This window comes from Symsagittifera roscoffensis, chromosome 5 (assembly GCF_963678635.1).
Source record: "Symsagittifera roscoffensis chromosome 5, txSymRosc1.1, whole genome shotgun sequence".
In the NCBI taxonomy this organism is placed as follows: domain Eukaryota; kingdom Metazoa; phylum Xenacoelomorpha; order Acoela; family Convolutidae; genus Symsagittifera; species Symsagittifera roscoffensis.
In genome coordinates, this window is record NC_087066.1 from 53139621 (window position 1) to 53152907 (window position 13287).

Below are 13287 nucleotides of genomic sequence, written 5' to 3' on the forward strand. Positions count from 1 at the left end.
TTTTTATGCTTACTAATAACGAGCGCAAAGCTCCAATTTAGAACATACTTTTCTCCATATAATCAACTTGCCTAAAATTGAGAAGCATTTTATAGTTTGGTTCATAATCAATCGAATTTCTGGGCGTTATGTTGCATGTTCAGCTTGGCAGTAACAACCATGCCTAGCAATCCGAAGGTCCAGATTTCGAATTAAACGAGGAACTGGTATTTGATAACTGAAAAAGTTTGCGCTTGAACTAAATCGTCGGACTTGTTTGTCTGTCTTATCGGCTGAAGGCTAAAAGCTTGAGCAGAAATTGTCTGACAGTACCAGGGTGGTCGTGTCTTGAGAAGAATTTGGCTGCATGCTCAGTTTAGCTAATTTGGTTTCCTGAAACCCACGAAAGACATTGTTCTGGATAATAGAGATGAAACAATACTGCAGGTATATAGCAAAGCACTGAGTTTTCCGAATGCCATTCCAATGGTCTCAAATAGTTTTTAGTAACTAAAACTCGAAGAGACTTTAATTTTGGGCGAAAATATCGAATAGTATGCGCGAAAGTTTGAGCCAATTTAGCTTGCATCAGTTCAATTCAAAACTACTTTAAGGCGGGGATATTTCGCCACTCATAATTGTTTCGCGTATTGATAGTCTTACTAAAAACAAGCAGTTTTTAACCACAGATTAGTGCAAGAATATCCGTTCGCGTATCCGAATAATCCAGGAGCAATCACCAAGCGGTTAAGTAGTTCTGGGTAAAATTGATTTGAATGAAAATTTACATCAGTACCAAAACAGAAAAGCAGACCCATTTGGACCAGAGGCGGATTTAGGGGGGGCGGGGGGGGGGGGATCGGACGCCCCCCCCCCCCCCCCCCCCTCAGGGATTCGACCCCCTGCCGACCCAAAGGGTCCCCCCTTTGATACTTTTTCAGAAATCCATTTTTGCCCGACCGACCCTAAAATTTTTCTAAAGGCGCCTTTGGCGCCAATATATACTAACTTTGAGTGGTAGCGCGCCAAAAAAAAACGCGTGTTTTTGTCAAAATTTTCCAAAAAGTGCCCAAAAACGGCTTTTCTTGGCCTGTTTTTTCAAAAATTTGCCTACGGCGCAGAAAATTTTGCCAAAATAGGGGCAAAACCAAAATAAAGCTCGAAAAATCAATTTGGTCGACCTCAAAAAAAAAAGGTCATCAAAATTTTCGAATTTTTTTGAAAATCCGCCCCTCCCTCAAGAAAATCCTAGATCCGCCCCTGATTTGGACCAAAATTTAAAAAATCTGTCGTTTTGGAGCCAGACATATTCAGTTGGCCGAAGATTAGAGCTTTAAAGACTGTTTTTAGGTTCTTTGTTTAGGATAATGGGTGGGCTAAGCGCGCGTCGTCGCTTCGCGGCGATAACTGCTTCTATTGTTTACGAATACTACTAACCTCTGTTGGCATGGAAAAGCTCGTAGCACGTTAGTGCGACTATGGTGGTCATATTTCTGCTATCTAGCTTCATGCTGTGGCTTAATTTTGAATCAGCGTTTTCGGTGGTTCTAGAAATGTAAATTTGGTTTCACGGAATCTGTAACAGGAGCTCATTCTTTTCCAGTATCGTTGAGTTTCGGGTTATGTGACCAAAGGATAAAACATCAGAGCCTATAAATTGCGGAATCCGTGACTAAAAACTGCCTGTTTTTGCGGAATCGGTGACCAAATGTTTATCATTGCAGATGTAAATCCACGGAATCCGGCAGATACGGTTTCCGTGGTTTTTCGGCCTTTGAATAGTGTCGTTCGTAAGAGTTGTTCTCTGGTATTTAATTATTTGGTGGTTTTAAATAATAAACTATTAACCTGCAAATTTTTTATTTATATGAATTTAATATTGCAACTCGATTTTTTCAGATCCAATTACTACCAAAACTTTTTCGATTGCCCGTTGATTTTTTTTGGCATATTTCGTTGTTTGGCATTTTTACACAAGCAAAGATTGTGTGATAGTATAAACTATCTTTTTTTTTTAAACTAAGTCTCAAATATAAGTGTTCATTTTGAACCCGTTCTCTTATTGCAGTGTGTGCATAAGTTTCGTAACCAGATATTAAATACAGCCAATGCTTAGGATAGCACTTTAGCTTCGAGGTATCAAGAATCTGCATAGAGGTAGGGAAGGAGACCCGCATTAAAATAAGAGGGTTCGAACCTGGGAAGTGTCGGATGTCTTAATGGAACTTTTTCGTATACCAGTTAAAATGCGTCCGCTCTATAAATTCAGGCATGTTAGTTGGTAAATTTGTTCTTTCAAATTGACTGGTACTGCTAATGCATCATGAGTGGCTTGCGTCTTCTAATAATTATGTAGACTCATAATTGGCGTAGGTTACTTAAGAAATTATGTAGACTCAAAGTTTTACTCGTTCAGTTTTTCACAGTAGCATTATCTGTCATATTTTTGCTTGTGTATGCGAAGTGCAACTTCGCCTGTGTTTAATTTGCCTAATCTGTTACAGATTCCGTAGTTTCTCTCATAAAAAGAGTTGTTTTCTGATTTTTAATAGTATAGTAAAAACTGATGTTTCTTTTTTTGTTGGATTTTTTTTTTCAACTTTTTTTTTTATTATATCAGTTTCAATTATTATGTTTTTAGTTGTGGGTTGAAATTTTTTGGCAATTTTCTCTATCATTTGGCATCTTTCAATTGGATATTCCGCTCAATTTGTTTGTCGTAAAATTGCAAATAGCTGATTCCGTGACATCGTAGTGTTGAAACCGCATGCCGCCATTGCAGAAATTTGGTCACGGACTCCGCAACAAGTTTTTGAGAATTCCCGTAATGCAGCAGGTGAGCTTAAAAGCTTAAAAGTGAGCTTAGCAAAAATAACACACCTAGGCCTCCTAATGCAATTAGTGTAACAGTTCCTTTACTCAGAAGCCTACCAATCAGACACCGAGTTGAATATTTCTGGTACAAGTTGGACCAAATTTTCATTTTGCTTTGAATGAACGTTGATACGATTGACATTTCACCAAAAAAGGCTCTCAGCAAGTAAATTCCTACTGTCGAATTTACTTTCAAGGAGTAAAGCAAAGGTTCGCGCCTAACGAGCTTTATTTGAGATTGTTTGGAATGTATGCAATTTCTCGCTACAATTTTAGATACCTGGGCAATTTTTTTTGGGCATCCGAGTTTTAAATTGTGATTTGGTCACGGGTGGGGCCTCTATTGCTATATCTATCCAGTTTTGCACACGTGGAGAAACTCTCAAGCAGGTTAAACAAACCAAAAGGATGATATATTACAATAGGTGGTAATTTTGAGAAATATATGAGTAGTACATGTATTCAGTTTGACAACTTTTGTTCATAATATAGTTCTTTCATTTTCACTAACTTGTACATGCTATACAAAGATAGCTTTTTTGTAAATTACTCTGCCAGACAAAACGTTGTTCAAAAGATCAAATTTCACTTTTCTTTTGCCATGCCCTTTGAATCAACAAAGTACGAAGAAGAAGGCAAATATATCAATGACTATCGTTATCAAGTGATAGTCAGTGAAGTGATAGTCAGTTACAAAAAAAACGGTTGCACGGATAAAACGTAGTCAATGCCGTTATCAATTCCAACCTTTTTTTCTTAAAGTTATAGCGTTAATTCCTATAAATGGCGACAAATCCATGTCTTCTCCAAAAACATTGTCCCCTGTTTCTTAAGTGTCAGAACCGAAGTTTTTGGTAGGTTTCGCGTTCTTTTTGGCAAAAAGGAGTCCATATTCATCTTGAGAAGCTCTGAGTACTTGGTTGTCATCTTCACCAAGGATTGTCTATCGAACCAAGTTGACGTCCCGTAATATTTGCACGGCAGTTTGTTAATCTTGTTGTGACTCATGTTTTTTTCAGACTTACAAAGATGAGTTTTTTATTTGCAGCGCTAAACATTTTTATCAGGGGCGGATTTAGGTAGAGGGGCGGATGCCCCTTCTCTCAGGGTTTCGAACCCTTGCCGACCCAAAGGGTCCCCCTTTGTACTATTTTGAGATATCCATATTGAAGACGGAAAACAAAAATTTTCTAAAGGCGCCTTCGGCGTCAATATATACTAATTTTTAGAAGAGAAAGCGCGCCGAAAAAGCGCAATTTTGTTCAAACTTTTCCAAAAAGTTCAAAAAAATGCCTTTTTGGCCTGTTTTTTCAAAATTTTGCTTGTGGTGCAGAAAATTTGGCAAAAACAGGGTCTTTTTAGTGCTTTGGGAAGCTCTGAAAATCAATTTGGTCGACCTTAAAAAAAGGTCGACAAAACTTTCGAAAAGTTTTTGAAAATTCGTCCTCTTCACCCCTCGAGAAAATCCGGATCAATTGAGCAATCACCACCCCCCTTCCCCCCACCCAATTCTCGCGTGGCGGGGGGGGGGGGGGGTAGGGGATATAGCTCAATAGGTACTTGAGACATGTTTATAACCACTTCAAAATTGTTTGAATGATATGAAATCATAAATCAGTTTCTCCAACGATAGTGGAACGCCAAAATTTAAAATATCAAAGCTCAAAAATTACATTCAGAGTGAAAAAAGAATCAATAAAACTAAGGCGACTTGGGTCGCATCAAGCCCATTTTTTCTGTTTTAAATGGAAAAACAGCTATTTTATTTTGCTGCGGAGAATAGTTTTTGATATTCAGATATAAGGCTAGAGCACCAACGGTGGTAAGTCGCTTTGCTCGATGAGGCCATGGTCGCACAAACAAAAAAAAATTTCACGTTTTTTTTCGCTTTGCAGTTGAAAGTTTTTTTTTGGTTTTGCTCTTTAATTATTATAAATAACATTTTAGTTCAAATTTTTGTATACATTTTATTGAAATGCCACTTGAAATTTGACCAATTATGGATTTTCGCTAATTATTTCTTTTTTGCTTGAACTGAATCGAATAAAACAAAGGTTAAATCCAGTTCATCTTTTTTTTACCAAACTAAAAGTTTGTTCAACTCTGACATCGAAATCATTTTATTCGTACTTTTTTGGTGGATTTCGATATTAAAATGCAGCGATGAGGGCGTTCAAAAGTGCCGAAAAAAAGAATGCTGAAGACAAAAAAATTTGGCGAAATGCAAACAATGAATTTTTTGGAAAATTTTAGCGTCATTGGTTTCCTAGTCAATTTACCGTAAGTTTGATTCTATATCAGGGAAATTTTTTAGATAACTTTTGTTGAAGGCTGGTTGAATTGTTTTCTTACACCAGTTTTGAACGCGGGTTGAACCCAAAGTAATAAATTCTCTCAATTCAGAGAGTTTGTTAATTTGATTTTTTCAAACAGAATTTGGTCCTTAAGTAATTGCGCTGATTCTTACTTGAATACTAAAGTTAAATTTTTTTCACTTTTCCGGAACACTTCCGTTACATTTTTGATATAGGTTCTGTACACTTTTTCTGAAACTTTCAGATCAAAGTTCCAAATAAAAAATGGTAGCAGAAAAATAGTTAGGTGAACAAAACATAATTTAAGATCTTGGCTTTCTCGGAACTTTCCTAACGTTGCGGCAAAAATTCAAATGACTTGCCAGTCCAAAAAATTCTCAAGTGATATTGTTGGTTTAAATTAATACACCTTAGCGGTTAAAACTAAATGTCTAGATGTTTGAAATTTGTTCGTTAAAAAGCTGAAGTTTGTTCGTAAAAGGCAAATTTTTCTTGTTTAGAATTGAGTTTACCCAGTATCTTGCAATTCAATAAATGTCAGTCCTTGTAGATGCGTTCTACAACATACATCTGCCCAAAAACGATATATAAAAATGACACGTAGTAGAAACATTGTCTGCCGATAATTGTTTTCATCTCTCAACGGGGGCAACCCCGAAGACAACTAGTGTTTGGGCTATTGGGCCTTCTTTATTCAAGAACTTCTGATTGGCCTTATATAATGAATACAGACAGAAATCCATGTAAGAGTAAATTTAACGATCTTAACAAGGAATTGAACATTGCCCAAAATATTGTCGCTTCAGTTTTGTAGGTAAGCTCCAGCTCATGGTTGCGTTCAAGATTTGCGGTCTTCTAAAGAGCCAATAATTTTGGACTTCAAAAAACACACATTAAAGACCTTTTTTAGTTAGAAAACACGAAGCAAGTTCAAATTCTCAAGTACCAAATTGATAAATCAGTCTGATAAAATGTTACTTTGTTGTAGCTAATTCTAAATTAAAACTATTAAAAAGAATATGGAATTAAGATGAATTAGTCGGTAAGTTAAAACATTAAAACAATGAGAGATCATTCTCTCCGCCGGAGAGAATGGCCAATGAAGGTCATATCAGAGTGACCAGTTAATTAAACTAATGTGTTTTGCAGTAATTGCAAAACATGATGTAAATCACAACATTCCCCTAAGCAGGAAAAAAATTTTAAATTACGAATAAAATAAAGCACAATGACTAACTAAGTCTGACTCCTTTCTCCCCCTTTAAGGACGAGGAAAAGAAAAAAATTTAGCGCCGTAAATAAGGAACTGACACTAACTGAAGCGCCTCTATGGGATTAAATTCAACAACTATAACTGTGAGAAATGATTATCCGGATTCCGACGGATAAGGGCTGGGTTAAGAAGTTAGAATGCGAAGAAGTTGTCGCCAAGTTTTATGGGTGGATCATTGATTTGCGATACACAAACTATAGGGAAGTCGGCTTAGAGAAATTATAAGAGCACCAGATGATGTTTTCCTTTACTGATGGTTTATCCGAAGGATTTTTGATAGAGTACTCAAGTTTACTGAAGAACATTTTGATACCTGAAGATTAGCACCGGTTTATAGGGTAATATGTGCTCCTTGATATGCCAATATAACAGAATTAGAGTAAAGCAAAATGTTTACGAAGTTTTATAATCATTTAGAAAGTTTTCAAGTTCGTTATTAAAAAGTTCGCTGTCTAGATCAGAATGATCTCCAAAATTTTCTAATTCCATCCTCAGCGATTTGTCAGTTGATGAGGTTGACATTTGGTCTGAAGATGTTGGACTTGAGTCTAGGACAATTAACTCCGCCGGAGTCGTCTTGTTGTTGGTCTCGTGTGATTCCTCAATTTCAATCACGATAAGATCGGCCGCCGAACCGGAGGCTTCTTGAACGTTCTCTAAGGCATCAATAAAATAACGTTTGCCATAAAATTTTGGTGGGCCGACATTTCTACTAGAACGGCGGATGGTAGAAGGAATTTTACCGGATATGATACTAGGATTGGGAGGTACAGTGCACTCGTCAGTTGAGTCGCTTATCTCGTACACCGGGAAATCTGTAACTGAGTTGTTATCCGTTGGATTACACTCGTCTTGCAGGTCCTGTTGTTCGATGGTGTCTTTGTCCCCTCCCTGGTTCACGGTTCTCTGTTCCGCAGTACTAGGTGTTCGGCAAGCAGGTATTATGCTTATTGGGCGCTCGTAAGATTGGTCCATAGGTTGTTCTCTGTTAGGGTCAATGTCGTTTTCTAAAATCTCAGATTTGATTTCAGGATTTGTTACAGCGGAATTAGAATTATTTTCGATTGAGAGGTGAGGTGTATTTGAGTCTGAAATAAAGCGTTCTCTGGCTACGTCTCTACAAGGGAAACCGCCCGCTATCCATTCCCATTCGCTAGTATCCGAAATATCCGAAGGAATTAGCATAGATTCATCCGAAGCAAGGTAACCTGGAGGAGTTGAAGACTTCTTTGAGTGGCGTGTTTGTCTTCTTGTAGATTTGTGTGATGACCCTGATATGCGTGTCCTAGTTAAGTTGTCGGATGGGGTCGGATCCAACTGTCTGGTCATTTTTTTGGTTGGCTTTTCTGATCTTGGTTTCCGTGTTGGGCCTTCCTGTTTCTGACCTACTTCAACATTAGCATTAGGAAAATACGGGAATGAAATGTTTCCCTTAAAAGGTCTGATTTTATTTGAGGTAGAAATCGGAATCGCAATGTCGGATTTTCGTATTATTTTTCCGTCGGATAACTCTACTGTCGAAGTGGATGAATTTATAATTCTTTTACTTAGTTCCTTATAGAAACAGTCTCGGTTTATGTTACCGTTAGATTTCCGAAGGATTTTACCTTTGAATGGACTTTTGATTGGTAGTCTATTGGAGGTGATTTTCGAGGATGAAGCATAGTCTGTGTTGTAGCCTTTTTCAGTCGAGTTTTGGTTCTTCTTGGCTATCAAATCGTCCTTGTAGCCGTCCTCTAGTCTATCATCCGCGTTCCAATCCTTAGCTCGTTCCTTAGACAGTATTGATTTCCCTTTGTCTAAAATTCCAAAGGAGGGTTTACCAGAAGCTAATTGTTTCCAAATAGTATTTGGTTTTCTGTTATAGTGAATCTCGAAGGGTGAACATTTAATTTTTGATTGATAGGTAGAGCGTAAATTCCAGATGATTTTTGAAACGGCATTTTGCAGTGTACATTTATGATGTTCTTTTGAAATAGCCAGTAGTTTGACTTTCACAGTGTGTACTAATTTTTCGACTAATCCGTTGGAACGATGGTCGCCTACTGTACAAAAGATTATTTTGATGTTGTTGGAATCGCAGAATAATTTAAAGTCTTGGCTTGTAAAGCAAGTAGCATGATCTACCCTTATAGAAAAAGGTATTCCGTGTAAGAATATGTAGTCTTGTAAAAATACTATAACTGTTTTTGAAGAAGTAGACGATGTAATTTTTGCCGACGGAAATTTAGAAAATCTGTCAATGCAAAGTAAAATGTATTTATTTGCCCCCCAATAAGAATCCAAAGGACCAGCGAAATCTAAATTAAGTTCTTCGTTTGGTTCCGATAATGGAGGAAGTTCACTAATTTTTAAGTGTAAATTAATAACAGTTTTCAAATTCTTACCCGCCGATGTACACTCTGAGCAATTTATTCCGTGAAAGTAAATTTGTCTATTAATATGGGACCACCAGATGTATTGGGCCAAATATTTCATTCCGAATTGACCTGGATGTGTTTCGTGAAGGGTCTTCATCATCGCGTTTCGTAAAGTAAATGGAATAACGAGTTTGCCGTCAATGTAGAGTAATCCGTCGGATTTGTGTAGGTCGCGGGTGAAATGTTTGAAATACGGAGAATCTGCATTAATCTTCTCCACCTTATTTTGAAGTGCTTTAACAATTGGACTTAACATGGGATCGTCTTCAGTCAAGAGAGCTACTAATTTGGCGTTAAATAAAATATTTAAATCCAAGGGTCGAACCGGCAACTTCAAATTTTCACGGTATTTTTTAACGAGATTAGCATGATCTGGTAAGAGCTGGAAATCTAAATCTACAAAAATACCGGAAATGGTGGGATTAATTACAATATTCTTATTATTCATATTAACAGTATCTACAATTTTTTTTATCTACAGGTGAATTAATAAAACTATGATTAAAGATTAAAAAATAAAGAAATGCGGAGTTAGAAATGGAAATAATTAATGTATTTGTATTAGAATAATCCGTTGGAATGCAATTTGAGGTACAAAATTCTGTTCTTTTGTGATTAAATGAACAAATTGGAAAAGACGAGTTAATAAGTTTTAGTACTGCTGCTATTAGGTAATTACGTAATAAGGCGTAATCGGAATTTTCCAGATTAGAACCAATGGCTGAGCAGGTAGTTCTTATTTTCTCCGACGAATTTAATGATTTATTAATCTTGTTAATATTTGCTACTACGAATTCCTCGTCGTAATGTGATATTGGAAGGGCTTTTCCGGATGGAATTCTAGAAATAAGGTCAGTGAAACCCATGTCTTTTCCTGCCATATGTTTGATTGTGAAATTAAAAGGTAATAATCTGTCTACCCATCTTGTTAGTCTACTGTGGTATGTTTTGTTTCCGTGGTTTGGTGATAGGGCAGATAATAAAGCTTTGTGATCGGTAAATACTTCGAAATCTGATCCGTAAAGGTAGTTCTTATAATGTTCGACAGCCCATACAACCCCTAGTAGTTCGAGCTCGTTCGTAGAATATTTAGACTCGTGTGGGTTTAAAAAGCGTGAAGCAAATGAGATTGTTTTCCAATCGTTCCCGTGGAGTTGTTCGAGCGAAGCTCCGAGTCCATTATGTGACGCGTCAGTTTTTACTCTAGTTTTGCGTTTTACGTCGAAATGGGTATTCTCCGTTAGGTTTACGATTTCTTCTTTAATTTTTTCAAAAGCTTTGGTATGGTCGTCATTCCATTGGAATATTGATTTTTTATTTAGGAGCGGTCGGAGTGGGCTTCCTAAGGATGCTAAATTTGGGACGAATTTAATGTATTGGTTTGTAGAACCAAAAAATGATCGTAGTTTTTTCAAATTCTTCGGAATAGGTAAATCTTTTATGGCTTTCGATTTGTCGAATAACGGGGTAATTCCTGATTTAGGGATTTTGAATACCAACCATTCTGTTTCTTTTTGAAAGAATTTACATTTTGACCATCTTACAGCGAAGTTATATTCGTCGAGGGTAGATAAAATTTTTAACACAATATTCTTGTGGTCTAAGAATGTTCCTTTGGAAGAGATTAAAATGTCGTCTAAGTAACAGTTAGTAAATGGGATTGAACCTAACGTAGAGTCCATTACTCTTTGAAATTCGTTAGGCAGATCCCCTAGGCCGTAAAAACCAGTTAAGAATTGGTAGGTACCCGTAATATCACCGCCCACGATACTGAAGTTACATTGGTTGCTCCAATAAATTTATCCAGTGCTAATTGGCTGTACGCATTTTTTAAGTCTAAGTTAGTAAACCACACTTCTCCAACGGAATCATTAGTAATTTGTGCCGCGACATTGTCTACCAATTCGTGAATGTTTGGCATTTGATATTTGTTCTTGTAAATCTGTTTGTTTATGAACTTGGAATCTAAGGCTAACTTGATGGATTTTTTTTACAAGTAATGACTATTGGGCTAATAAATCTGTCTTCGTCGCAATTTTCTAATTTTTTAATATGTCCCTCTGCTTTTAGTCTATTGAGTTCTGTCTTTACAGCGTCCAGTAAGTGAAGGGGAACTCGTCTTCCCTTTAGTTGTATTGGTTTTAAGGGTTCGTGAAAATGGGTGATTTTCATCTGATTTTTAATTTTTCCGATCCGAAGGAATAAATTTTTGAATGATTTTGATATATTTAGAATTTCCCTATCTTGGTTTGTTTGAGAGATGGAATTTATTGACTTACACTGTTTGTTAGTCTGGAAATGTGGGAAGTGTTTCTGAGAGACTTCTATCCCCACTTTTGGAAGGTTGTCGTTTCCTAAGATATTTCTCTCGTGTCCTTCGGTTAGGAAGAATTGACAGTCGTTGTCTGACCAACCATTTGAAAATATCGGGAGCTTCACCTTTCCAGTGATGTTTATGGCATTATCTGTGAATCCACAGTAGAGGTCTCTAGTTGTCTTATCCCCCGGATAAATTTTCAAGTAAGGGTCGCGTAACTTTAATTGGTGTAGTACGTTTTTCTTGAGGAAGCTCACCGGGCTAGCTGAATCCACTTGAATGTTTAAAATTACTTGGTTTTCTTTTCCGAGTCCAATGTTCAGTAATTTCTTCAATTCTTTTCCATTGTTATCAAAAATCGTAGTTACATTTAGTAAAGAGTAATCGTCGTTTTCGCTTTGTCCAGATTCCGACCATGCGTTTATGACGCCACAACATTCTCTATCCGTGTGGTCAGTATATACATCCGGAATATCCGACGGATTAAAATCTGTATTATCTACAATTTGAGTATTTACAATGTTTACATTTTTACGACGAGATCTACAAAGTCTGGTGAAATGCCCTTTGAATTTACAAGTAGTACAAGTCGTGTTCTTTGTTGGGCAAACTGCTAAGTGTCCTTTTGAGAATGATCCGCCACACTTCATACAGTTGTTACTTCTTTCGATGTTAAGGGTTGGTTCTCTTTTGACGTTAAAATTGTTGTTTGGTTTGTGTACGGATGATCCGTTGGATTTAAAATTGTTAGTTAACTTCAAGTGATTTAGAATTCCTTTTTCGCCTATGAGTGCTACATTTAGTGCTTCGCGTGGAGGGAGGGTTTCTGTTAACAATTTCCTTTGGATGTCGTAGTTTTTCATATTATTTATGAAAATATCTCTTATCCACTCTTCTTCTCCTGCGGTTATGTCGCACTTTTTTTTTGCCATTTCAGCTAAAGCACCCCAAAATTGTTCGAGGGATTCTCTGTCGCGTTGTTTTCTATTTAACAGTTTATGTCGTTCAAATGTGACATTTGTCTTTCTTACGAAAGCGATCGCTAGGAACTCCCAGAATTCTTTAAAAGAAATTTGTAAAACTTTCACCTTGGTGAAGTTTTGTCCGAAGATCCTTTTTCCTTCGTTTCCCAGTGCTAGATGTAAGACTGAACGTAATTTTTTGTCCGCTTCTTCTATTCGCATTCCGTTAAATTTCTTGGTTTCAGTTTTTATCGAAGCTGTTTCTTCTTCGTCGTAACGTCTTTGTTCTTGAGTATTTCTCTCCATTCTTGAGCGTCTTTGAGCATCTGTTTCACCGTTTGTCGAGTTTTCCAAATTTGGAGGTAGTGGGTGTTGTCTCTCCAACGGATTGAGTAGGTTTTCTATGTCTATGTTTCCTTCGCAATTATAGCTAATTGAAACAGATCACTCCAGTCTTCCCATGGAATGGGGGGGGTCTACCGTATGGTTTTGCCAAAAAGGAGGTATTCCTCTCACGTTAGATTCGTTAGTTGACTGCGCCATGATAAAATGTTACTTTGTTGTAGCTAATTCTAAATTAAAACTATTAAAAAGAATATGGAATTAAGATGAATTAGTTGGTAAGTTAAAACATTAAAACAATGAGAGATCATTCTCTCCGCCGGAGAGAATGGCCAATGAAGGTCATATCAGAGTGACCAGTTAATTAAACTAATGTGTTTTGCAGTAATTGCAAAACATGATGTAAATCACAACACAGTCCCATTTGTACCAAAATAAAAAATCAATCGCATTAGTACCAAAATTATTCAATTGGACTATTAAGCCGACTGAGACTATTAAGCCGACAACTTTAAGCTCTTGGTATAAGGTCGCCGGTGGATAACCGACTCTAATTTTCGTATAAAGTCCTACCCTCTGTTGGCAAGCTCGCAACACGTTGGCGCGACTGCGGCGGTCACCATTTTGCTGTTTAGTTTTCTTCTGTTTGAACAGTAGAAAATTAATGTAATAATTCGTTGGCTCACAATTCGACCAATCAGAAAACGAGTTGAATAATTTTGGTACAAATGGGACCGATTTTTCATTTTGGTACAAATGAACATTGATACAAACGGGACTTCACCGTCTAGCCACAATAAAATCA

General features: G+C 37.0%; 1 protein-coding gene across 3 annotated transcripts in view; it reads left to right on the plus strand.

Moving 5' to 3' along the window:
- Positions 1-13287, plus strand: part of LOC134846552 (centrosomal protein of 41 kDa-like) — a 604453-nt gene that overhangs the window by 457996 nt on the left and 133170 nt on the right. The window lies entirely within an intron of this gene.